We start from the raw sequence: 27,675 nt of genomic DNA, 5'->3' as shown, positions 1-27,675 counted from the left end.
ACCCCTTCTCCACACATAACAAGTTAGCTCCACAGTAACTGTGGGGAAACTGAAAAAGACCTAACTGGCCTCTGCTTTCAAACACCAGCCAGCTGAGCACCAGGTAAGCTGCAACATTTAATTTCCAGCTGAAAGAATCAGAGGCCACAACACATACAGCCTCAAGTTTAAGCCACAAGTGGGACAGAGCTCCCTGTGCCACAGATGCAGAGATCTACTTTAAAAGCCAGGAAAAGGGGTATTATCATGAGTAAGAAGCAAAGCATAAAAAAAGACCATATAATTTTTAAATAAGAAAGAGGTCAGCATTGACACAAACTAACAGAAACCCCATGTTTATCTCAATAGATGCAGAAAAAGCGTTTGGTCAAATATAGCACCTATTCCTATTGAAAACACTGGAGAGCATAGGAATAAATGGAACTTTTCATAAAATAATAAGTAGTATCTACCTAAAACCTTCAGCAAGTATTATATTCAATTAGGATAAGCTAGATGCACTTCCAGAAAGATCATGGGTGAAACAAGTGGGTCCATTATCACCACTATTATTCAATATTTTACTAGAAACATTAGCTGTAACAATAAAAGAAGAAAAAGAAATTGAAGGAATTAAAATAGGTAATGAAGAAACTAAGTTATCACTCTTTGCAGATAATATGATGCTATACTTAGAAAAATCCAGAGAATCAAGTAAAAAAGTACTTGAAATAATAAAAAAAGTTTGTCAAAGTTGCAGGTTACAATATAAACCCAAATAAATCTTCTGCATTTCTATATATTACTAGCAAACGACAACAGCAAGAGATAGAAATAGAAATCCCATTTAAAGCTCAGGCAAACACTATAAAATATCTGGAGTCTACCTGCCAAAACAAACCAGGGACTATGTGATCACAATTACAAAACACTTTTCGCACAAATAAAGTCAGACCTAAAGAAGTACAAAAACATCAGTTGCTAGTGAGTAGGCTGAGCCAATATAATAAAAACGAAAATTCTATCTCAATTAGTTTACTTGTTCAGTGCCATACCAATGAAACGATTAGATAACTATTTTGTAGAGCTAGAAAAAATAGTGTCAACATTCATCTGGGAGAATAATAGATTCAGAATATCAAAGGTACTAATGAAAAAAAGTGCTAGGGAAGGTGGCCTAGCTTTACCAGATCTCAAACTGTATTATATAGTAGCAATTATCAAAACTGCTCTGTACTGTCTAAGAAACACAAGGGTAAGCCAGTGGAATTGATTAGGTACCTAAGACACAATAGTCAATGAATATAGCAATCTACTGTTCAATAAACCCAAGGACCCCAACTTCTAGAAGAATAACTCACTGTTTGACAAAAATTGCTGGGAAAATTGGATAACAGTGCAGTGGAAACTAGGCATATAGCAATGTCTGACATTGTACAAAAGAATAAAGTCCAAATGGGTACATAATCTATGCATAAAGTTTGGTACCATAAAAAAAAATTAGTGGAGCAAGGAATAGTGTATTTATCAGATTTATGGACATGGGAAGAATTTTTGACTAAACAAGAGATAGAAAACATTATGAATTCCAAAACGGATAATTTTGGTTACATTAATTTGAAAAGCTTTTGCACAAACAAAAACAATGGTTCCAATATTAGGAGCGAAGCAGAAAACTGGAAAAGAAATTTTGCATTTAGTGTCTGTGATAGAGGCCTCATTTCTAAAATATATAGAGAACTGAGTCAAATGTACCAGAATATGCGTCATTCTCCAATGGATAAATGATCAAAGGACAGTTTTCAGAGTAAGAGATAAAAGCTATCTATAGTCATATGAAAAAATGTTCTAAATTAGTATTGGTTAGAGAGATGTAAATTAAAACAACTCTGAGATACCAAATCACACCTATCTGATTGGCTAACATGACAATGCAGGATGATGATAAATGTTGGAGAAGATATGGGAGAGTAGGAACATTAATTCTTTGTTGGTGGGGCTGTGAGCTGATCCAACCATTCTGGAGAGCAATTTGAACCTATGCCCAAAGGGCTACAAAAATACGCATACCCTTTGACCAAGCAATACTGCTTCCAGGAATGTATACCTAAGAGATCATAAAAATGAGAAAAATTCTCTCATGTACAAAAATATTTATAGCAGCTCCCTTTGTGGTGGCCAAAAACTGGAAATCAAAGGGATGCCCATCAATTGCAGAATGGCTGAATAAGCTGTGGTACAATGTAATGGAATACTATTGTGCTATAAGAAATGATGAACAGGAAGACATCAGAGATGCCTGGAAAGATTTACATAAATTGACACTGAGTGAAAGGAGCAGAACCAGGAGAAATTTATACACACCAATAATCACAGTGTGCAAGGATTTTTTCTGGTAGACTTAGAACTTCATTGCAATGGAAAGACTTAAAAAATTCCCAGTGGTCTCTTAAGGCAAAATTCCTTCCACATATGGAAAAAGAACTATGGAATTCAGTCACAGAATATAACAGATCGTTTTCTTTTTGTGTTACGTTTTGGTTTATTTTATAGTTTCTCCCATTCATTTTAATTCTTTTATGCAACATGACTAAGGTGAAAATGTATTTAATAGGAATGCATGTGTAGAACCTAGGTAAAATTGCATGCTGTCTCGGGGAGGCAGGGGGGTAACATCTAAGTTATATGGAAGTGATTGTAGAACACCGAAACCAAATAAAATAATTTAAAGAAAAAAATTTAAAAAAGAATTTTATCATTACTGTAGATTTAGAAGAATTTTGCATAGAAGGCATGGGTGTGATTTGATTATGATGGATCATATCTAGACAAATAAAATAGGGTGTTAGGAAGAGGTTGCATTGGGAGAAGGGAAAAGGGAGAGGTTTAAGAAGGTAAATTTTTTCACATAAAGGGGCACAAAAGTGCCTTTACAGTGGAGGAGGAAGCAAAAAACATTTGGTCTTAACTGTCTTTGGAAGTTTCTGCAAGAGGGAATAACATACATGTACAGCAGAGTAGGGAAATGCATCTTACTGTACTGGGAAGCAGGAGGGGAAAGAATTAAAAAAGGAAGTGCTGATAGAATGGAAGTTAGGTTGGGCAAGGAAATGTTCAGAAGGAAAACCTTTTGAAAATATTCAGGGTAAAAAGATCGAAAGAGAAGGATGGATAGGGAGAAGATTGGATGGAGGAGAATACATATTTAGTAATCATAACTGAAAAATTACAGTAATATTCTAACAAAAAACCTCATTTCTCATATATAGAGAGAAATGAGTCAAGTTTATAAGAATACAGCTCATTCTCCAACTGATAAATGGTTAAAGAGGATTAACAATCAGTTTTCAGATGACAAATCAAAGCCACCTATAGTCATGAAAAATACCTTAAGCAAGTCAGTTAACCACTCTAGTGCCTCTAAAGTAACCACTTTGAATATGCCTGCTGAGGTGATTTGAGCATAGAGAGGAAAGTCAACATAAATTTAGGATCAATAATATCAATTACAGAAACAAAAAGTCTAACATTAGTAGATTGTTTCAAGGGTGGCAATGTTTTATGTAGATTTCCTCATTTAGTTTTTACAACAATCCTGTGAAGGAAGCTACAGACTTTTAAAATTAATTTATTTAACTTTTAACATTAATTATCACAAAATTTTGGGTCCCAAATTTTCTCCCCATTTTTCCCCTCCTCCCACCCCAAAACTCTGAGCATTCTAATTACCCCTATCACCAATCTGCCCTCTCTTCTAACATCCCTCCCTTCCCTTGTCCCCATCTTCTTTTGTTCTGTAGGGCCAGATAACTTTCTATACCCCATTACCTGTACTTCTTATTTCATAGTCGTAAGAACACTACTTGACAGTTGTTCCTAAAACTTTGACTTGCAACTTCTCTTCATCCCTCCCTCCCCACCCATTCCCTTTGGGAAGCAAGCAATTCAAAATAGGCCATGTCTGTGTAGTTTTGCAAAGGACTTCCATGACAGTCGTGTTGTGTAAGACTAACTATATTTCCCCCCATCCTATCCTGCCTCCCATTGCTTCTGTTCTCTCTTTGGATCCTGTCCCTCCTCAAGAGTGTTGACTTCAAATTGCTCCCTCCTCCCACTGACCTCCCTTCCATCATCACCCCCACCCTGCTTATCCCCTTATCCCCCACTTTCCTGTATTGTAAGATAGGTTTTCATACCAAAATGGGTGTAAATTTTATACCTTCCTTATTTGAATGTGATGGGAGTAAGCTTCGTATTTTTTCTCTCACCTCCCCTCTTTTTCCCCCCACTGAAAATTCTTTTACTTGCCTCTTGTATGAGAGATAATTTGCCCCATTCCATTTCTCCCTTTCTCCTCCCAATATATTTCTCTCTCACCTCTTAATTTCATTTTTTTAAGATATTATCCCATCCTATTCAACTCACTCTGTGCTCTGTGTGTGTGTGTGTGTGTGTGTGTGTGTGTGTGTGTGTGTAATCCCACCCAGTACCCAGATACTGAAAAGTTTCAAGAGTTGCAAATATTGTCTTTCCATGTAGGAATGCAAACAGTTCAACTTTAGTAAGTCCCTTATGATTTCTCTTTGCTGTTTACCTTTTCATGCCTCTCTTCCTGCTTGTGTTTGAAGGTCAGATTTTCTCTTCACCTCTGGTCTTTTCATCAAGAATGCTTGAAAATACTCTATTTCATTGAAAGAGCAGTTTTTCCCCTGAAGTATTATACTCAGTTTTGCTTGGTAGGTGATTCTTGGTTTTAGTCCTAGTTCCTTTGACTTCTGGAATATCCTATTCCACGCCCTTCGATCCCTTTATGTAGAAGCTTCTAGATCTTGTGTTATCCTGATTGTATTTCCACAGTACTTGAATTGTTTCTTTCTAGCTGCTTGCAATATTTTCTCCTTGATCAGGGAACTCTGGAATTTGGCCACAATGTTCCTAGGAGTTTCTCTTTTTGGATCTCTTTCAGGAGGTGATCAGTGGATCCTTTCAATATTTATTTTTCCCTGTGGTTCTAGAATCTCAGGGCAGTTTTCCTCGATAATTTCATGAAAGATGATGTCTAGGCTCTTTTTTTGATCATGGCTTTCAGGTAGGCCCATAATTTTTAAATTGTCTCTCCTGGATCTCTTTTCCAGGTCAGTTGTTTTTCCAATGAGATATTTCACATATCTTCCATTTTTTCATTCTTTTGGTTTTGTTTTGTGATTTCTTGGCTTCTCATAAAGTCATTAGCCTCCATCTGTTCCATTCTGATTTTTAAAGAACTATTTTGTTGAGTGAGCTTTTCGGCCTGCTTTCCCATTTGGCTAATTCTGCTTTTGAAAGCATTCTTCTCCTCATTGGCTTTTTGAACCTCTTTTGCCAATTGAGTTAGCCTATTTTTCAAGATGTTATTTTCTTCAGCATTTTTTTGGGTCTCCTTTAGCAAGGTGTTGACCTGCTTTTCATGCTTTTCTTGCATCTCTCTCATTTGTCTTCCCAGCTTTCCTCCACCTCTCTAACTTGATTTTCAAAATCCTTTCTGAAGTCTTCCATGGCCTGAGCCCATGGAATATTTATTTTGGATGTCTGGCATACAGAAGCCTTGACTTCTATGTCTTTCCCTGATGGTAAGCCTTGTTCTTTGTCATCTGAAAGGATGGAGGAAATATCTGTTGACCAAGAAAGTAACCTTCCATGGTCTTATGTTTTTTCCCTTTTTTTGTGCATTTTCCCAACAAGTTACTTGACTTTTGAGTCCTTTTTCAAGAGTAGGGTACACTCTGGGATTCTGTGAGATCTCAGTTCCTCCAGGGTGGCACAATCAAACGTGTACTGGTCTGGACACAGAGAGGGATTTTTATGCCCAGAATTTTAGCAGTTACCTCTACACAGCCACCTGGCCTCCAGTTCCCAAGTCAGCACTCGGGACTGATTTTCAGATAAGCTGGATGGGCAGGGTCACCATTCAGTTTCAGACAAAACCAGCTTGGCCAGGGCCTCCACCCAGGGATGAGGTAAGATTCAGATCTTCAATGTCCCCAGGAGTTTTTACACTCCAACAACAGAGCTTCCATATGGGCTGCTGCGCTGGCTCTGTGGTTGCTGCCTGCTGCTGGAGCTATGGAAAGTCCCCTCTCCCTTCCTGGCCAGTTGATTAAATCCCATCACTGACCTTTGGTGCTTGTGGGCCAAGGGATCTGAGGACCTGCCACTGTGACAGGAGATTCCACCCTCAAGGTGTTCTCCTCCCAGAATCTTGTCATACTGCGCTGCGTGGCCAAGGCTGAGCTAGGTTCCATGCTTGGTTCTGTGTCCAGCACAACCGACATTTCCATGGGCCTTTCAGGTCACTGTGGGCTGCAAATCTCTTCCACTCTGTTATTCTCCACTTCTGCTGCTCCAAAATTTGTTGAAAGTCCCTCTCTACAGGTATTTTATGGGCTGTGGGGAAGACTCTGAGTAAATGTGTCTTTCTAGTCTGCCATCTTGGCTCCACCCGCAAACTACAGTTCTTAACCATTTTACAGGTAAGGAAACTGAAGCTTAGACAGGTTTAGCAACTTTGCTCAGGTCAAAGCTCTTAAGTGTCTGAAGTAACACGGAAACTTTGATACTTCTGTCCCCTTATCTATATGTTTACTTACCATACCACACTGCATTTTTAGAGGCATAGGAGAAACCAAAGGTCAGCTATACAATAGCCTCACTTAACAGATGAAGAAACTGCAATCTTAGAAAAGTTAAATAATTTCCTGTGGATCAGAGAACTAGGAAATAAGTTTTAGAACAGGGATTTCAACTCAGTTCTTAGTCAAAACCTAGTATTCTTTGCACCCCTCCTTGGTGGAATAGATGATTATACACTGAATTTTTCCAGATTGGTGCTCATAAATCAGGAAGTGCATATATACATATACGTATATACATACATACATATATATATATATATATCAGTGCAATGACACTGAAAATGAAAGATATGCAAAAAGGAAGAAACTCAAAATTTTCCCTTTTTTTCCACCATTGACCTGCATACTACATTGAAAACATGAAGTCATTTTAAATAGCATAGCACCTAAAGGAATGCCTGCATTATATGCCATGCAATGTGTCATATTCTCTATTGCTTTAAGAAATCTAAATGATAGAACCTCTGGTAGCTGCAAGGTACCTCCCAGGGCACCTTGTCAGGACCATGCACCTCCCTTGTCCTGGCAGGCCAGGAGACAGATGAAGAGGTGAAGGGTCACCAGAGCATGCCCTCAGTCAATGTCAGACTGCCCTGCATTGTGTCGCATGATCCCAAGTCAGGGGCAACCTGGGACTGGGATACACCCTCAGATCTGCTCCTCTGCCCCTTGCCAGTCCTTGTATGACCTTGCCCTCCATTGAGTCTTTGAACTGTGACCCACCTGCAGATTCTGCCCACGCATGGTGAATGTGACATGCTCGATAACATTGCATTCCCCTCTGCACAAGAGTAAGACCCCCAAGTCTATCATAGGAGATAGGAATGGTTCTCCACCAGCCTGAAGGAAGAAGATCATCATGAGCAGTGTGGAACCCCAAAATGATGAAGCCTTCTTCACAAGAGAAGAAAATGGAAGATGTCACACTCAGGTTTAGTCTCTTGGCTAGAGGAATTTTGTCGGGGTCTATCACCAACTCACAAGAGGATACCCTTAGAAAATGTTTTCTGAGAAGGTCTTCAGGACTGAGAATTAAGAAGAACCTTCCAAACCCCTAGAGATATCCCCCACACTGCCCATATTCTGTCTGATGGCTCTGCATCTAAAAATCCCTCTTCCTCCAAAAATTTCCCCAGGCATCTTACGGAAGTTTGGACTTGGAAACTTAGAAGAATCTGTTCAGAACCACATCAGACTCTCTCAGCAAAATGCACTTGCAAATGCACAAAATTTCTTCCCAGAGGGCAAGGCCAGAGTGAATAATAATGCCTAGAAAAGACTGGGTTAAATGGGAGGTTTCTCTTTTCCTGTGCAAGCTCAAAGCCTTTTCGGGAAAAACAGGAGAAGACTTTCAAATGGAATACTCAGTCCTTGGCACACAAGACAATCTGTATAGTCTATGTGAATGAAGAAGCATATGTCTTCACGCTGGAGGATATGGAAGATGAAGAATTTTGAATGAAGACATTGTCCAGCCCTCAGTCCTGCCAATGCTATTGCTGAATCTGCTGGTGGCATCCAACCTAATGAGCCTCTCAACAGTAAGATAAGTGAAAATTGTTCTGTTTGACTCAGCTCTTTCTAGTTTCAATGAAGAATGGAAATTGCAGAATTTTACATTCAGTGAAATGCCCCAACTCAAATATGGCCTCATACAAAGCAAAGGGGAAGCATGTAGCATTTTGACAGTTGTGCAGGACTGTTTTCTGAAAAACCTCTTGTCTGGAGGAGAAAGCAGAAGAACCAGCATTTGGGTGCTATAGCCTTCCAACATCTTCTGGACTATTTGCCTCATCATGGTCATGGCAAACTTTCTGTGCTATGCAGGTGAAGAGGAAAAGACAGCCATTTCACTGGCATCAGGAATGCAACAGTTCAGTTCAGTAGGAAAACACAAAGCAGATGGAGTCCCAGAGATGCTCATAATGCACAAGGTGATCAAATATGAAGATCTGATTATTTTTCTTCAGCAAAACATTCATCAGTTTTGAATTGGTCCCTCTGGATGCATGCTTCTGATCCTCTCTGCCATCTTGTCCACGTTCACTGATCTACTGCTTAAACATTTTGATATGCTTAACTGCTGCTTGATTGGAGCCCATGGATAATGCACCTAGGAACTTGCTAACCTGCTTCTGACCGACAAAGCTGTGTCTAGTGTTTTTAGTGGTATGGTGGAGCTGGATTGTGAAAATAAGAACATTACTCTCCTCAAAGGAATGACATCCTGCAGTGCCATTGGGCTCCTGTCTCTGAGCATTACGACTTTTGTCAGGTTGGCTGTTATCTAAAGACTACCTGAAATCTCCTTTGGATTTTATGCAGTGAGAGCCACTTCAATACCCTTTTCAGTCTGCATGGAGACCTCCTCAGTGACTGAAAAGTGAAAAGAATATTTGATCTCTATTACTATGATGGACTGGTCAACTATTTGGGGGAGATTTGGTAGATGATAGATAAAACTCAGCTTATTCCTGGAGGCAGAGAGAAGGACCTTGTTTCTCACCTCAAACACCACTTCCCAACCAAGGACCTGTTTTTGGACTGGAACCATCTTGTGAGCCCAAGCTTAGGCAGCCCTAGTCCAAAGGAAAGATGAAAAATATATGCCACAAGATGGTGGAATACAAAGATGCACATACTCTAACGCTTTCCCCAGAGCCCATAAAATATCTGTAAAAATGACTCTAAACAAATTCTAGAGCAGCAGAAACCTCAAAACAACAGAGTGAAAGAGATTTCCAGCCCACGTTAGCATGGAAGGCTGACAGGAAAGGTCTATAGCAAGGGGCGAGGAGCAGAGCTGAGAGAAGCCTGGCATGGACTGTGCTGCCTGGAAAGGACCTTGAACAGGTCTTAGGGGTGGAATCTCCAGCCACAGAGGTGGTTCTCAGATCCCTCAACCCACAAATGCCAAAGACAGCTTCAAATGTAAGTGAGAAAGTTTTTGCAACTGAGTAAGAAGGGATCAGGGCCCTCCCCTAACCCTGGCACAAGGCGGGAGCAGCAGCAGCATTAGTATCCACTTTTGGAGCACTCTTCCTAAAGACACTGAGGGAACTGAGCCCCTGATCTATGTCCCAGCCCTGAGTAGAGCTGGTGGAGGCTCTGGAAAGGGAATTTTATTGGCAAATACTGGACAGAAAAGCTTTGGTAGCTCCCAGACCAGAGCTCAGGCCAGGAGAGGAGTAAACGCCACTCCCTTTATTGGATCACCCATAGGTCCCCAGCGTATATCCTCCTCTTGACAAAGGACTCACAAGTCAAGGAAGTGGCCAGGAAAATGCTGGAAAAAGGGGGAAATAATAATACTATGGAAGGTTACTTTCTTGGTGAACAGGCATTTTCTTCCATTCTTTTGGATGAGGAAGAACAATGTTTACCTCTAAAATAAATATGCAATAGTCTCAGGCCATGGAAGAGCTCAAAAAGGATTTTGAAAATCAAGTAAGAGAGGTGGAAGAAAAAATGGGAAGAGAAATGAGAGTGATGCAAGAAAATCATGAAAAGGAGGTCAACACCTTGCTAAAGGAGACCCAAAAAATGTGGAAGAAAATAACACCTTTGAAAATAGGCTAACTCAACTGGAAAAAGAGGTCCAAAAAAAGCCAATGAGGAGAAGAATGCTTTAAAAAGCAGAATTATCCAAATGGAGAAAGAGGTTCAAACGTTTACTGAAGAAAATGGTTTTTTAACAATTAGAATGAAGCAGGTGGAAGCTAATGACTTTATGAGAAAACAAGAAATCACAAAACAAAATCAAAAGAATGTAAAAATGGAAGATAATGTGAAATATCTCATTGGAAAAACAACTGACCTGGAAAATGGACCCAGAAAAGACAATTTAAAAATTATGGGACTACCTGAAAGCCATGATCCAAAAAGAGCCTAGACATCATTTTTTTATGAAATTTTCAAGGAAAACTTCCCTGATACTATAGAACCAGAGGGCAAAATATATATTAAAAGAATCCATCAATCACCTCCTGAAACAGACCCCAAATAGGAAACTCCTGGGAAGATTGTAGCTAAATTCCAGATTTCCCAGGTCAAGGAGAAAATATTGCCAGCAGGCAGAAAGAAACAATTTCAGTATTGTGGAAATACAATCAGGATAACACAAGATCTAGCAGCTTCTACATTAAGGGGTCGAAGGGTGTGGAGTAAGATATTTTAGAAGTCAAAGGAACAAGGAATAAAACCAAGATTCACCTACCCAGCAAAAGTGACTATAATACTTAAAGGGGAAAATGGCCATTCAATGAAAGAGAGGACATTCAAACATTCTTGATGAAAAGACCACAACTGAATAGAAAATTTGACTTTCAAACACAAAAACAAGAGATACATGAAAAGGCAATCAGGAAAGAGAAATTATAAGAGGCTTACTATAGCTGAACTGTTTACATTCCAACATGAAAGAATAATATTTATAACTCTTGAAACTTTTCCAGTATCTGGGTAGTTGGAGGGATTACATACACATACACACACAGACACACACACACACAAATGCACATATATACACACACAGAAAGCACAAAGTGAGTTGAATAGGAAGGGATCACATCTGAAAAATAAAATTAAGGGGTGAGAGAGGAATTTAATTGGAGGAGAAAAGGAGAAATGGAATGTGGCAGATTATCTGCCATAAAAGAGGCAAGAAAAAGTTTTTTCAATGGAGGGGAGAAGGGGGGAGATGAGAGCAGAAAAGTGAAGCTTCCTCTCATCATATTTGGCTTAAGGAAGAAGTAACATGCACACGAAGTTTAGAATGAAAATCTATCTTACACTATAGGAACTTGGGAAGAACAGGATAAGCATGGTGGGGAGGATGATGGAAGGGAAGGCAAATGGAAGGAGGGAGCAATTAGAAGTAAACCCTTGTGGGAAGGGATAAGATCAAAAGAGAGAATAGAATAAATGGGGAGCAGGATAGGATGGAGGGAAATATAGTTAGTCTTACACAACACGACTTTTATGGAAATTGTTGCAAAACTATATGTATATAGCCTATATTGAGTTACTTGCCTTCTCAGTGGGGATGGGTGAGGAGAGAGGAAGGACAGATAGTTGGAGTTAAAAGTATTAGGAATACATGTTGAGAATTGTTTTTGCATGCAACTGGAAAATAAGAAATACAGATAATGGGGAATAGAAATTTATCATGCCCTACAAGACAAGAGATGGGAATAAGGGAAGGGAGGGGAGGTAGAAGGGAGGGCAGATTGGGGGAGGGGGCAATCAGAATGCACAAAGTTTTAGAGTAGGGGGAGGGGAGAGATGAGGTGAATATTTGGAAGTCAAAATTTTGTGAAAATTAATGGTGAAAACTAAAAATAAATAAATAACCATTAAAAAAAGGAAAAAAAGAAGAAAATATATGCCAAATTTACATCTATACACCGAAGAAGGCAATTTCTCACAATGGCTAGAACACTGTAATGTAATAATAAAATATGTTTTAGTTCTAATCATCTCATTGAGTTTATTAAATCAATTGTATAACCTGTGGTGAGTTATGTAATCTTTAAAATGTAAGCTCTTTGAGAGCAGAGATTTGTTAAGGACTTTTTCTTTCTACCCTCAGTGCTTCAGAATACTGTCTGGCATTGAGTAAGCATTTAATAAGTTCTTGCTATTAATCACTTTCTCAGCTTCAATTTCTTCACATGTATAATGAAGATTTTCAATTAAAAGCACACTAACTTTTCAGCTGCAGCACTGCATGATTTTATGAAATTCTAGTGTTTTGCATTATTGGTTAATTGTCACAACTTCTGAAGAAGTCTATCAGAGCATCTGGTGCCTTTTATTGGTTGATTTGTGACTCTATCTGCTTTTTGAAGGGCATGTACTTTGAGGTAAAAGGCATGAAGCAGGTTTATTCAGGTGTGTCCAGGACCAGCCCTAGACAGAATTTCAATTTGTATGTAAGATTTTTTTGTCCCATGCAATGCCAAAAAAATTGAATGTCCATCCTGTTTCAATAGAGGACAATTATATGTATTTTGTTTATCTGGGTAGTGGATTAAAAGTACTATTGTCCAACCAATCATACACATCAAACATAATGATTTTATAAAGATTTATGTGAATGTACATAAGAGATATCTTCTCTGTGGCTTACATGACTGCTTTCTTTTTTTTTTCAATACACCAAATTAACTAAGCTTAACTGTGAACTTTAAGAAACTCTAGCTTGAGTAGTATGGTAGAAAGGGAATAAGTGACTTTTAACAAAGAAAAAAAAGAAGACAAGGTAAATAAGATATATATATATATATATATATATATATATATATATATATATATGTTACGATAGTAAGAGAGGAAGCAAAAATAAAAAGATGTTTGAGAATATATTTTAAGAATGAACATGTTGGGTAACTAAAAAAGTGAGAATGAAAGACAAAAGGAAAAAGGAAGTGATGAAATCAGAAATAGGAGAGAGGACATTGAATTAATCTCTAAGAATTTTTTTTTTTAATTTTGGGTAGAAAATTGTTAGATTTGAACAGAAATATTAGTTAAATGTACTGATTTTCTGATAGAGTCATCAAAAACTTATTTCAGGAAGCTAAATAGACTTTAAAATGTTAGTATCACACCCCAAACATTCCTGTTTCTCATACCAAATTCTACGAATTTATCATCTTCAGCAAATTTTGTTTAATATCTACCTTAATTTAAAGAGACCATAGAGTATAATGGACAGAGAGGTGGAGTTGAAACCTGAAAGAATGGGATTCAAATCCAGCTGCTGACACATATTCACTATATAATTCTCGGAAGTCACTGACTTTCCTAGGTCTCCCAAGATATTCTATTAGGCTAAAATTTGATTAGAACCTGCTAACTCCGCGCATGATTACTATTTGCTAAAGAAATCCTAAGTTCAGCTTTTAATTCCTATCCCAAGCCTGTGTAGGGCTCTATGTAAGCCTTGACTGCGAATGTACTTTTACTAAATCCTTGAACATATTAATATTTTCAGCCTGTAGCAACACATAAGGCTTATATTTAGATTCTTTAATGGCTCTCTGGTTTCATTTTATCCAAGAATTCCCCAAATCACTGATGCTTTCTTCTCATATGTAGCTCTCAGTACTAATTCATTTCCTTTCATAAATTTCCCATGGAGGAGGTATCTATTCAATATGCTGAAAAGATTTAAGGGAACAAATGAAAGAAGACATGAATGCTATCTTTCAGGAGATGAAAATGTAGTTGAACACATTGGAACATAGTTGAAAGTGAATTAGTTGATTCCAGCTGAGGCATATAGCATATCATCATGGCTGCACAACAAAAGTTGAAAACTGAAAATTTTACCATAATCAAGTACTGTAAGGAATTGATCAAGATTAAAACTTGGAAGAAAGACTAACTGGCTATTGGTAAAGCTATGTAAGAGACTGAAGAATGAGAGAGGATTCAGCAGTGACATTTCATCTTAACCATATCAGTTCTATATTGAATACATTTTCAAGAATCTCATGAGAAAAGACTTTAAGGGGTGAGATTATTTTTTCTCTCAGCAAAAGCTGAAGTAAGAAGAGGTAAAAGAGTTCAACTCTGTGCAATCAAAAAAGCCTATAATCTAAACTGGGAGGGAAGGGGGCTTATCAAACGAAACCATTTTTTTCATATTATAAGGTTTGGAATAACTAGCTTTTTGACATAATGTGATTTCATAATACACTTTTCAAATAAATAAGTACAAAACTTTTGATTCTCAGCATGGAATCATATTTCTAAACAATATAGTACAATTAAATTTAAAATGTAACATGAGGAACAATAAGGAAAATGAAAGACTTAGGGCTTCGTCACAAATTGCTCAATATAGAAAAATGAAATATGCAGGTCATATCTGTACTCCATAGCAACCCTCTAATTATGCTTAGAAAAATAGTAGCCTATTTATAGTAGATTCTGGTTTGCAAAGATTAGAAGATGTAATTTCAATGAAGCAAAGGTTCCTTGCTCTAAATAAGCAAGGTCAGAAATTTCTTCACTATTTTATTCAAGGCCAAATGAAGAACAAATCATAAAAATAAGACTGATGTCTGCAACTGAATGTGAAATAAAAAATATACACATGTGTGTGGGTATGCATGCATGCATATATATACACATATATACATATACATATATATATATATACATACATACATACACATAAACATACACTTTTTTGTCTAACTTGGGACTAATTATTCACTCTCATCAAAAATCAATGTACAGAACTCTACAGGAAGCAGTGAAATTTAAAGGAGATTTAATTCAATACTCTGATGAAAGCAAAAACTCTCTGAAGTTACCACCAGGAAGTCTGAATATTTAACTGATACATAAAAAAGATTGACTTTCTGCAAAGAGCAATAATCACAGCCATACTGGAAACCATCCCTTACATTTAGTAGTAGGTATACTACACTAAGGAGGAGAAAACATGTAAAACACTTGGAAGAATTTAACCTAAATTAATCAAGAAGAATAAGAAGGTGTGTGTGTGTGTGTGTGTGTGTGTGTGTGTGTGTGTGTAAGCTGCCTTTATTCCACAATGTTTAAAGATTCATATATGTTAAGTATAAAAGTATATGAAAGCATAAAAAAGAATATCTGTTTCCACAAAGAGAATGTTTTTTTTTTTTAATATTTTCATGTAAATTTTATTTTACCTAAGATATCAATCAAATGTGCATGGACCTATGTAGTTTCATTTTTCATTTTCCAGTATGATTCACAAAAAAAATCATTAAGCACCTAACATATTCAAGGCATTATATTAGGAACTAAGTATGCAAAAAACAAAAACAAAACTGTCCCTTTACTCTAGGGTCTGCCTGGACTTCAAGGACAAGTGAAAAAACTCTTATCACCACTGTGAATTTTTAGATAGGGCAGCTTGTTAAAAATACTCTTCCCTTTTGATCTGTGATGTAGTAGAAAGATGCATGATTGGAAGATATAGGGCATGAATTGAATCCATTCTCCAACATTTACTACCTGTATGACCCTTTCCAGACACAGAGCAGAGCCCAGCCCTGCCTTGGCCACGTGGCAAAGAAAGGAGCAGATCCAAGCCTGCTTCAGGGACAGAATTTCCAGCAGCAGTGCAGATCCCTCAACCCACAGGTGTCAAAGGTCAGTGAGAGGGTCTTTTCAGCTGGCTGAGAGGGGAGGGGGGTTTCCCCATAACTCAGGCCCCTTCAGGAGACAGCAGTAGAGTCAGCAAGGGACAATAGCCCACATCCATTGTTGAAGGTCTCATTGTAAACCCCTGAGGGAACCGAGTCCTGTGTGGCTGCCCTGCCCCGACTTTAGCAGCTGATCTTAATCTCACTCTGAATAGCAGCTCTGCCCCTGCCTAACGTCCCTGAGGCTTCTATTTCTTTCTATAAAATTAAAGCTTGGAATAAATAATCTCCACAATTCCTTTTAATTCAAAATCTACAATCCTATAAAGTGAGCACAGTGTTTGACATATTCTAAAATCATTAATTCATTCATCTCTTCTCCTAACTTTTGTTCCTAACCTTATTCACACTCACATCAAATTAATTAATTTTTTTCCAGTATGAATTATCCGCTGTGATGTTTTGATAATTCTCTAAGTAACTGGATAATTTCCTATCTCTATCCTTATGCATTCAATATATTCTTATTTGGAAATAAGTCTGTCAAGAAAGGATTTAAATGTGAATGAATATAATTATAATTGTTCTAAGGATATTTAAAACATGCTGTTTGAATAGCATCATAATGGAAGGTAAAATTTTCAGTATTTTGTGAAATCAAGAATCAAGAGAAGCATGAAAAGGTAAACAGGAAAGAAAAATCATAAAATATTCTCTAAAACTGAACTGTTTACATTACTACATGGAAAGAAAATATTTTTAACTTCTGAATCTTTTCTCAGTATTTGGGTAGATGGAGAGATTGTACACACACACACACACACACACACACACATACACATAGATAGATAGAGAGTACAGGGTGCATTATATCAGAAGAGATGATATCCACACACAATAAAATAAAATAAAATAAAAATCAAGGGGTGAAGGAGGAAAATTCCGAGAAGAGAAAGGGAATAATGGAATGGGGCAGGCTATAACTCATAAGAGAGATAAGAAAAATCTTGTTCGTTGGAGGAGTTAAGGGAGAAGGGGAGAGGAGAAAAATAAAGCTACTCTCTCCACATGTGGCTGAGGGAGGGAATAACATGCTCACTAAATTTGATATGAAAATTTTTATCGCACCACCAGAAAGTAGGAGAGGAGGCAACAAGTGGTGTGAGGGGAATGTTAGAAGGCAAGGCAAATAGGAGAAGGGAGTCACTAGAAATAAACACTTTCAAGGGACAAGGTAATTGTAGGGGGAAAAATAAGGGGTGATACAGTAGGACAGAGGGCAATATAATTAGTATTACACAACATGATTATTATGGAAGTCTTTTGCAAAAGAACACATATTTAGTCTGTATTGAATTTCTTCCCTTCTCAGTGGGGCTGGGGAGGGGGGGGAAGGGAGAGAAGTTGGAATTCAAAGTATTAGAAAAGAATGTTGAGAATTTTTATTGCATTTAATCGGGAAATAAGAACTACAAGGAATGGGGTATAGAAATTTATCTTGCCCTACAACAAAAGAGAGAAGATGGGGATAATGGAAGGGGGGGGTGATAGAAGGAAGGGTACATTGAGAGAAGGAATAATCAGAATGCAAGGTATTAGAAAGAGGGGGAGGGGAGTGATGGGGAGAAAAACTGGACATGTTACAAAGTGAGGTAAAAGTAATTACTATTAAAACAATTGACTGAATTAATTACTGAGAATAAATCAATGACATCTTTATTTGGGGTAAAGAATTTCAGTCTAAATTCCCTAGAGGAAAGTAACCTCGGGCAAAATTTGGGGTTGATGGAAAAGTTAAGGTTTCAATGGTAAATTTGATTTTATAATTACTATTTAATCAGGAACTAGAACATATATAGAAAGGCATGCAAGCCACTTAATACTTGCCTCAAAAGAGGTTCCTTAGCCAAAGTGAAATTATAATCATATTTGAAACCTGGTTATTGGAACCTGACATTTTTAGATACTATGGGACTATTAAGTGACTGTTCAGCCAGTAAGCTGGTGAAATGCTGATATGAACTGCATAAGGTTATCTCATGGGAAGGGTAGGAGAGTGGCTATTCAGCCTGGGCTGAGGTAGGATTCTCCTGACTTAATTTCCACACTGACACCTGGCAGACTTTAAGCCTGACTGAATGCAAGTGGATAATCTAATCCTGCCTGGAAATGACATGAAATTGGGGAGATATTGTACCCCTGCAATGTCCCTACTCTTGGCAGCAATTTCCTATAGTCAAAAGGTTTGTAAGCTTAATACCAGACCTATTTAATTTTAGATTATTGGCAGGGGAATATCTGAGGTTAAGTCTAAATTAAGCTATTAGGCATAGGACTTTAGACCAGCAACCATAAGTTAGGGTCCTTTAATTCTTAATAATACTGTGGAGACAATTAGGTCTAGAGTTTGTGAAGTTAGCAACATGAATATTATTTGTGTCTCAGCTGGTTAATGTTTTTAAAAAAATATTTTGTGGTCCATATTGTAAATGCTTTAAAAAGAAGTATCACCTGACCAAAAGTTTGAATTGTTTTATCTACTATAAACTGTGTTAAAAATAAAAAAATAAAATTAAAAAAATAAAAAAAATGTTTTCGCAGCTCCTCTTAATTCTAATGCCTTCCCTCTGTTAATTATTTTCTATTTTTCTTATGTTTAGCTTATTTGTACATATTTGTTTGCTTGTTCTTTCCTCCATTAAACTGTAAGCTCTTTAAGAGAAGGGACTATCTTTTGTGTTCTCTTGTGTCCCCAAAACTGCACAGTGCTTGGTACATAGAATATACTTAATACATGTTCATTGAGTCATTAACTCTCCCTCCCCTTCCTTATTCTCTGCAAAGGAAGGTAAATGTGGAAGGCCAAAAGATTACCAGTTGACTAGGTTTTACTGGTTGCTTCCTCTCCTCTCCTCTCCTCTCCCAAAACCTTAAAATACTGCACAGCAGGGACGCTAATGGTGCCTTGCCTAATGACTATTCTGGACAATTCTAGCTTTAGAGTTAATATCAACAGTTAACTTTGCTGTTTTCCTCCCATCCTGATGTCTTTCATTTTCTTGGCCTCATTAAAGGGGTCATATTCTAGCTACCTCTTAAACCATTCCTATTCAATGAATGGGTGTTGCCTCGCCCTAAGTGAATACCTGCAAAGACCTTGGCCTAAAGGAAACAAGGTCTCCCAGTCCATCCTGGATCATCTCCAGTCATCCTGATTAATATCTGCTCACTGGATTCAGATGACTCTGGAGGAGAAGTGAGGCTGGTGACCTACATAGCTTTCCCTGACCCAAAACAAAGTCAAGTGCAAGTCATGTAGTTCATTTCTCTGATGGCAAGATCTTCTTCAGTAATGAAGGATAAACACAAACTCATATGATAGAGTCTCAATTAACAATATTTTAGTTGATATACCAACCCATTTCTTCAAATGAAAGGACTGATCAATTAAGTTTGCAATTTATCTAGAGACCCTGACTGAATTTCCTATGTCTAATGACTACATTTGAAAAAAAAAAATATATTTCTCCCCTACTGATAATTCACAAATAATTTATTCCACTTTTGAATAACTTCGCCAGTAAATTCAAAAGTTACTGAATCTTGTCTTGCATGACTAAAACATCATCACAGATCAATAGTTACTCTTTCTAATTTGTATCAGAATCTTAGCTAAAAGAAACTACTAACCTACAGCTAATCAGAAGATGGCTTTGAGCCAATAAAGCACTTAGTGAAGACCATCTGCATCCTGAAACTCTAAAGACATTTCATGTAATTAAAGAGCAAAGGAACTTTCTCCCCTTACTCCCCCAACAATATATTCACTACAGTATTTCAACAACAGAGGTGGTGGTTGGGTGGACAATGTTATTGATAATCCAGGATTTCTTTTTGACCCAAATATTGTTATGTTAATGTTTTATTTGCATAGCTAATTAGCATAGTTTTGCTTTGGGTTTGATTCTCTCTGATATGATAGGTTTAAAACCCATTGACAAAATGAAAAGACATGTATAATGGAATTTTACCTGAAATTATCATAATGCAAAACACAATGACTAGTCTACTCAGGATAATGAAGCATGAAAAATCGTGAATGCCTTTTGCTCTTGATTTAATGCCAAAGTAAAGGTCAAAATGAGAATGCTATTTTGAAGTATTTCAAATCATACTAGCCACATTAAAAATGGAGAAGGTGAAAGACAAAACCTCTACACTTTGAAGTGTGTGTGTGTGTTTGTGTGCATGTGTGTGTGTTGGATGAACAAGATATTATTGATTCACCACAGTGTTTTTTATAAGCATTACAGAATAAGATTAAGATGGAAATTCTTACAATAAACCATATGCGTGTATGTATATGTGTGTGTGCATATGTGTGAATATGTGTATATATGTATATATGCATATATGTGTGTGTATATAAGTACATGTGTGTGAATATATACATATATGTACAAACACACATATATGCCTGTATGTATGTATATATTTCCAAATCAAACTGGATCAGTAAAATTATCTTCCATCATATTTAAAACAATTTCCCAAGGTAACTGATTGTATTTGTGATATTTTGAAATTATATTCAATACTCAAAAATCATTTTGAATTTTAGAAGTTATCTTTAACATATTTTATCTTTAAATTGGGTAAAAGCATCAATAGTAAGTTTATCATATTTTTGGATGATACATAAATGGGAAAGAGAACTAATGGCTAAATGATCATTTCATATCCAAAACGAAGAGTTTAAAAGTTATGATGTTGTGAAAAAAAAAATTCCTTTGGCAAATTTGGTGTCCAGGATGGTGAGAAGAGACTCAGGAATATGCTACAAACTGGAGGTGTTTAGCATGGAGCAGAGAAGACTTGGAGAATATATGGCAGTTGTCTTACTGTATTTGATGAACTGTCATGTGAAAGAGGGAATAGCTTTTTTTTGGCTGTCCTCAGAATTAATGATGATAAGAAGTTAGTAAGTTTCACACTCAGGTCTAATTAAAGCAAAGAAAAAAAATTTCTAAGAAGGAGAGTGTTACAGAGAACTGCCACAAGAAAAATGGGCCATTTCTGAAGGTAATACATTTCTTTCTAGTGTAGGTCTTCAAGCAAAGGTTAGATAACCATTTGCTAAATATGGTGTAGTGAGGATTCTTGCTCATGTGTAGGTTGCATATGGTAGTCTCCCAGTAAGGGTTCTTTCAAAACTGAGATGTTGTCACTCACTAATACTTAATATAAATCAAAATACTAAACCCTCATTAAAATGAGAATGGCAGAATTTATTTCAAAACTATTTAAAGGAACTTTCCCAAATTATTGATTGTTTTATAAAGTATTTTTTAAATCTCAAAATTAGACTCAAGTGGTTTTGCTATTAAAATATATAATGAAATCTCTATGGAAAGTAAAAACATATTTCTGTCTGATTCTGTGAAAAAAAGGAAAATCCTTTAAGAATGTTTAGTTGACAATTAAAAATTATCTCAGTAGATATAAAGGAAATTTTTAGTGCCTTATAACAAGAGAGCATTCAGTCTGGTTATTTACTTTTGAGTTCTTCAGGAAGCACTCATGTCTCATGCACCAGTGAAGGGAATAAATGGTTTCCCATTTCTTGAAGGATTGACTTGACCTTTGTGCAGGGAGAGAATTATTTTGCTCTTGAGTGCTAACTTCTATGATTCCTAGAGTGTACAGCATCTTTAATGATAAACAATAATATATACATTTTACTTAGCATTTCACTCACAAAAACTCAGTGAATTTTATATGTGAAGTTATTCTCATTTCCATGAAAAGAATGTGAAAAAGCTCCAGGGAGTCAAGATGTAAGTAGTTACTCACTATCACTATCCCTTTTTGATCTCTTAAGAAACGAGAAAATAGTACACCAGGAAAAATCCTAGAATACTGGAAGCAGCAGAAAGAAGGATGGAGCAGTCTATTAGCTTGGGAAACTTGGAGGAAGAGCAATAAATATCTGTTTTATTAATATAAAAGGGGAATACACTCCAGGACAAGAAGGGTCCCAGCAAGCCAAGACACACTTCAAGAAATCAGAGTGAGATCCTGAGTCTCCACATGGTGGAACAGGGAAATACTATTACCAGAACACCCCACCCTTACCCTGACACATGCCTTAGCATAGCAAGGGGAATTGGCAGACTCTAGCTCAGAGAACTACTACATGCACTAGCCCAGGCCCATGTGGGCAGGTATCCTTCTACAGATAGAAGTCAATGTACTGGCATTCTCTGGCAGCATGCCTCCATCTATTTCATTGAAGCCCCAGGCAGGCAGCCTAGCATCCTCCAGTAACCAAATCTCCTTCTGCTTCAGTTTGTTCTCAGGTGAGCTGGAATCCTCCAGTAGCCAAACCTTTTAGTGCTTCAGAAGAGGGACTTGGAAATGCAGAAAAAGTCTGAGTGGTCTCAGCACACTCCAGAAACTACCACTAGGACCCCAGGTAAACATCAACAAAAAGTCAGATATCCAGAGCCCACAGCTTCCAGTACCTGGGGTACCACCACACAAAACTAATGAACAGTCCCTAAATCACATCACAAGAGGCTTAGAACATTTTCTTCTTTGCTACAGCAAGAGAACTCAACTTTAAAAGTCAGATAGTGGGGCAGAGCCAAGATGGCAGAAAGACACACATGTTATAGCTCTTCCCCCACAGCCCATAAAATACTTGTAAAAATAACTCTCAACAAATTCTAGAGCAACAGAAATCATAGAACGACAGACCAAAAGAGATTTCCAGCCAAAGGTAACCTGGAAGGCTGACAGGAAAGATCTATCCCACAAGACACTGAGCAGAGCAGAGCCCAGCACTGGTCATGTGACACTAGGAGGAACAGAACCAGAACAGGCCTCTGGGACAGAATTTCCAGCAGGGGGGGTCTCAGATCACTTAACCCACGCTCCAAAGAAATATTCAAAGGTCAGTGAAAGGGCTTTCCCAACTGGGTGAGAGGGGAGCAGGGTCTCCCCCCAGCACAGATCCCAGCCAACAGCAACAGAAGCAGCAGCAATGCAGCAGCTCTGGGTGGTAGCAGCCAAGTTGGGCAGCAGATTCCATCCTGGGAGCAGATCAGCTTAAAGCCTCTGGGTGAACTGAGTAGCTGATCTGAATCTCAGCCCTGAGCATGGTCCCGGAGTGAGGAGGAACACTACTACCCTACTCTTGACAAAAGATTCAGAAGTCAAGTAACTGGCTGGGAAAATGCCCAAAGAAGGGAAAAAAATAAGACCATGAAAGGTAACTTTCTTGGTGAACAGGTATTTTGCTTCCATCCTTTCAGATGACAAGAACAATGCATACTGTCAGAGGAAGTCAAGGCTTCTGCACACAATACCTCCAAAATGAATATATAATAGTCTCAGGCCATGGAAGAGCTTGAAAAGCAAGTCAACAGATTGCTAAAGGAGACCCAAAAAATGCTAAAGAAAATGACACCTTTAAAAATAGGCTAACTCAATTGGAAAAAGGTCTGAAAAGCCAATGACGAAAAGAAGGCTTTAAAAAGCAGAATTAGCAAAATGGAAAAAGAGGCTTAAAAGTTCACTGAAGAAAATAGTTCTTTAAAAATGAAAGTGGAACTGAGGGAAGCTAATGACTATATGAGAAACAAAGTAATTGCAAAACAAAGCCAAAAGAATGAAAAAAATGATGACATTGTGAAATGTCTCATTGGAAAAACAACTGACCTGGAAAATAGATCCAGGAGAGACAATTTAAAAATTATAGGACTACCTGAAAACTATGATCCAAACAAGAGCTTAGACATCATCTTTCATGAACTTATCAAGAACAACTGCTCTGATATTCTAGAACCTGAGGGCAAAATATATGTTGAAAGAATCCACTAATCACCTCCTGAAACAGACCTAAAAAGAGAAACTCCTAGAAATATTGTAGCCAAATTCTAGAGTTCCCAGGTCAAGGAGAAAATATTGCAAGTAGTTGAAAATAAACAATTGGAGTATTGTGGAAATGCAGCCAGAATAACACAAGATCTAGCAGCTTCTACTTCAAGGGATTGAACGGCTTAGAGTAAGATATTCCAGAAGTCAAAGGAACTAGGAGTAAAACCAAGAATCACCTAACCAGCAAAATTGAGTATACTACTTCCAGGGAAAAAAATGTCATTCAATGACATAGAGGACTTGCAAGCATTCTTCATGAAAAGACCAGAACTGAAGAGAAAATTTGACTTTCAAACATAAGAATCAAGAGAAACATGAAAAAGTAAACAGGAAAGAGAAATCATAAAGGACTTTCTAAAGCTGAACTGTTTACATTCCTATGAAGAAAGATAATATTTGTAACTCATGAGAATATTCTCAGTATTTGGATAGGTGGAGAGATTATACACACATGTGCACACACACACACACATAGAGAGCACAAGTTGAGTTGAGTCAGAAGGGATGATGTCTATAAAAAAATAAAATAAGGGGGTGAGGAATATATTGCAAGGAGAAAGGGAGAAATGGAATGGGGCAAATTATCACTCATAAAAGAGATAACAAAAATCTTTTTCAGTGGAGGAGAAAAGGGAGAAGATGAGAGGGTAAAAGTGAAGCTTACTCCCTTCATATATGGCTTAAAGAGGAAATAACATCCTCAATAAATTTGTTATGAAAATCTCTTTTACACTACAGGAAAGTAGGGGAGAAGGGGACAAGTGGAATGAGGGAGATGATAGAAGGGAGGGCAAATGGGGGAAGAGCATAACTAAAAGTAAACACTTATGGGAAGGGACAAGGTCAAATGAATGAATAGAATAAAGGGGGGGCAGCGTAGGATGGAGGGAAATGTAGTTACTCTTACACGACATGACTATTATGGAAGCCTTTTGCAAAAGGATACATATATAGCCTGTATTGAATTGCTTGCCTTCTCAGTGGAGATGTATGGAAAGGGAGGAAGGGAGAGAATTTGGAGTTCAAAGTATTAGGAACGAAAGTTGAGAAACGTTTTTGCATACAGCTGGGAAATAAGAAATACAAGTAGTGGGGTATAGAAATCTATCTTACCTTACAAGAAAAGAGAGAAGAAGGGGATAAGGGAAGGGAGGGGTGTGATAGAAAGGAGGGCATATTGAGGGAAGGGATAATCAGAATGCAAGACATTATGGGGTGGGGAGGGGAGCGATGGGGAGAAAATTTGTAACAAGATTTTGTGGAAATGAATGTGGAAAAGTAAAAATTAATAAATTAACATCTAAAATTTTAAAAAAGAAATGATTAACAAAATAAAAACATGATAAAACAAGGATAAAAAAAAGATTCCTCATTAGAGAAATAATTATCCAAAAAATAGATTCCAAAGAGATAAAAGAATAGTTGCTCTACCTGAAAGACATGATAAACAAAATACTGGATAGCATCTCCAAAGAAATGAACAAGGAAAACTGCCCTAAGTCTATAGAAACAAAGGGTAAAATAGTCATTGAAAGATCCAGAGATACCTTCTTGGAACAGGTCACAAAATCCCCCCAAATGTTAAGGAACATGGCAGCCAAATTGCAGATTCATCAAGTCAAGGAGAAGATACTACAAACATTCTGAAGGAAACAATTTAAGGATCACAGAGCCCCAGTTAGGATTATGTAGTTCCAACAGTTTCTATATTAAAGTCTTTGAGGGCGTAGAATATGATATTCCAGAAGTCAAAGGAGCTTCGATTACAACCAAGGATTAGCTACTCAGCAAACTGAGCATAATATATCAGGGGAGGAGATGGATTTTCAAAGGAATAGAGGAATTCCCAACTTTCCTGATGAAAAGGTGAGTGCTGAACAGAAAAACTGGTCTTCAAAGACTCAAGAGAGACACAAAAGGGTAAACAGAAAAGGAAAACAAAAGCTTCTTACATAATAAGGGTGAACTGTTTACATCCGTATTTAAGAATATGATATTTGTAACTCTTGAGAACTGTATCTTTATTTTTTAAGATACTTATTTGCTTATTTTTTTTCACATTCAATTCCATAAGATTATGAGTTCCAAACTTTCACCCCATCTCTCCCTTCCCACCACCCCAAGGCACCATGCATTCTGACTACCCCTTCCCACAATCTTCCCTCCTCTCTATTGCACCACTCCCTCCTCTTATGCTCTTCCTTTCTATTTTCTTGTCAGGAAAGATGAATTTCTTTACCTCATTGCTGGAGTATCTTATTTCCCAGTTTCACATAAAAACAATTTTTAACATTTGTTGTTAAAACTTTGATTTCCAACTTCTCTCCCTTTCTCCCTCTTCACTGACCCCCATTGAGAAGGCATGCAATTTGATATAGGTTGTGCAGTCATGCAAAATACTTCCATAACAGTCATGTTGTGAAAGAGTAACTATATTTCCCTCCATCCTATCCTGCCCCTCCATTTTTTTCTATTCTGTCTTTTGACCTTGTCATGCCTCAAAATTATTTACTTCTAATTATCCCCTCATCCCATTTGTTCTGTCTTCCATCATCCTAACCTCCATTTATCCCCCTTTGCCCTACTTTCCTGTGGGATAAGATAGATTTTCATGCCAAATTAAACATGCATGTTATTCTCTCCTTCAGCCAATTCTGATGAAAGTAAGGTACACTTATTCTCTCTCGTGTCCCCTCTCCTCCTCCATTGTAAAAACCTTTTCTTTTTTTATGTGAAAGATAATTTACCCCATATATTTCTCCTTTTGTCCTTTCAATATTTTCTCTCACATCCCTTTTTTTTTTAAATTTTGTTACTTTTTTTAGTTCCAGATTTTCTTCCCAGTTCTTCCTTTTCCCCCACCATGGCAAGCATTCTGATTACTTTTCCCCCAAGTCTGCCCCCTCTTTTATCTCACTCCTCCCTCTTATGCCCTTGTGCCTTACTGTCTTGTAGGGTAAGATAGATTTCTATACTCCATTGCCTATGTAGCTAATTTCCCAGTTTCAAGTGAAAACAATTTTTAACATTTGTTTTAAAAATTTGAATTGCAAATTCTCTTCCTTCTTCTCTGTCCACTCACCCCTCAGGAAAATAGAGGGAGAAGGAGAAAGAGAGATCTAGTATGAAGTAAATTATGTCACATATAAGAGGAATGAAAAAGGTTTCACAATGGAGGGAAAGAGGAGGAAGGTGTCAGAGAATAAGTGGACCTTACTCTCATTGGATTTGCCTTAAGGAGGGAATAACATACACATCCATTTGGGAGTCTTACTATCCAGGGTAATAAGGGGGAAGGGAATAAAGGTCGAAGAACGATAGAAGGGAGGACAGATTAAGGAAGGGGGTAGTCAGAAATAAACACTTTTGAAAAGGGACAGAGTCACAGTTGAAAATATGATTATTTGGGGCTGGATAGGATGGAGGTAGATATGGAGGGAGTGATTCACAACATGGCTATTATGTTTTGCATAATTACACATGTATAACCTACCTTGAATTCTTTGACTTTTCAATAAGGCTCTAGTACTAGATAAATTTCTATATCCCATTGCCTGTAAAACTTACTTCCAAGTTGCATGCAAAAATCATTTTAACCCTCTTTTTTTAAATTTTTGAGTTCCATATTCTCTCCCTCCCTCCCTCTCAACCCACCCTCACTGAGACAGAAAGCATTTTTATGTCATACATGTATAGTCATGCAAAGCACTTCCATTAGTCATGTTGCAAAAAATTTACCACATTTCCCTCTATCCTCTCCTGCCCTCCATTTATTCTGTTCTCTCCTTTAACTTGTCTCCCCACAACAGTGTTTCCTTCTGATTACACCTTCCTCAAATCTGTTGACCCTTCTATTATCCTCCCTGTCTTGTCCTCTTTCCCCCTGCCTTCCTGCAGGTTGAGACAGAGTTCCATAACCAATTAAGTGTGTATTATTC

The 27,675-nt window shown here is 37.4% G+C and overlaps 1 pseudogene; it reads left to right on the top strand.

Moving 5' to 3' along the window:
* The first annotated feature begins 7,392 nt into the window (after positions 1 to 7,392).
* Positions 7,393 to 9,249, top strand: LOC140502446 (probable ubiquitin carboxyl-terminal hydrolase MINDY-4; annotated as a pseudogene).
* The last annotated feature ends 18,426 nt before the right edge of the window (positions 9,250 to 27,675 follow it).

Source organism: Notamacropus eugenii, chromosome 4, assembly GCF_028372415.1.
Source record: "Notamacropus eugenii isolate mMacEug1 chromosome 4, mMacEug1.pri_v2, whole genome shotgun sequence".
Classification (NCBI taxonomy): Eukaryota; Metazoa; Chordata; class Mammalia; order Diprotodontia; family Macropodidae; genus Notamacropus; species Notamacropus eugenii.
This window is presented reverse-complemented; position numbering and strand designations above follow the sequence as displayed.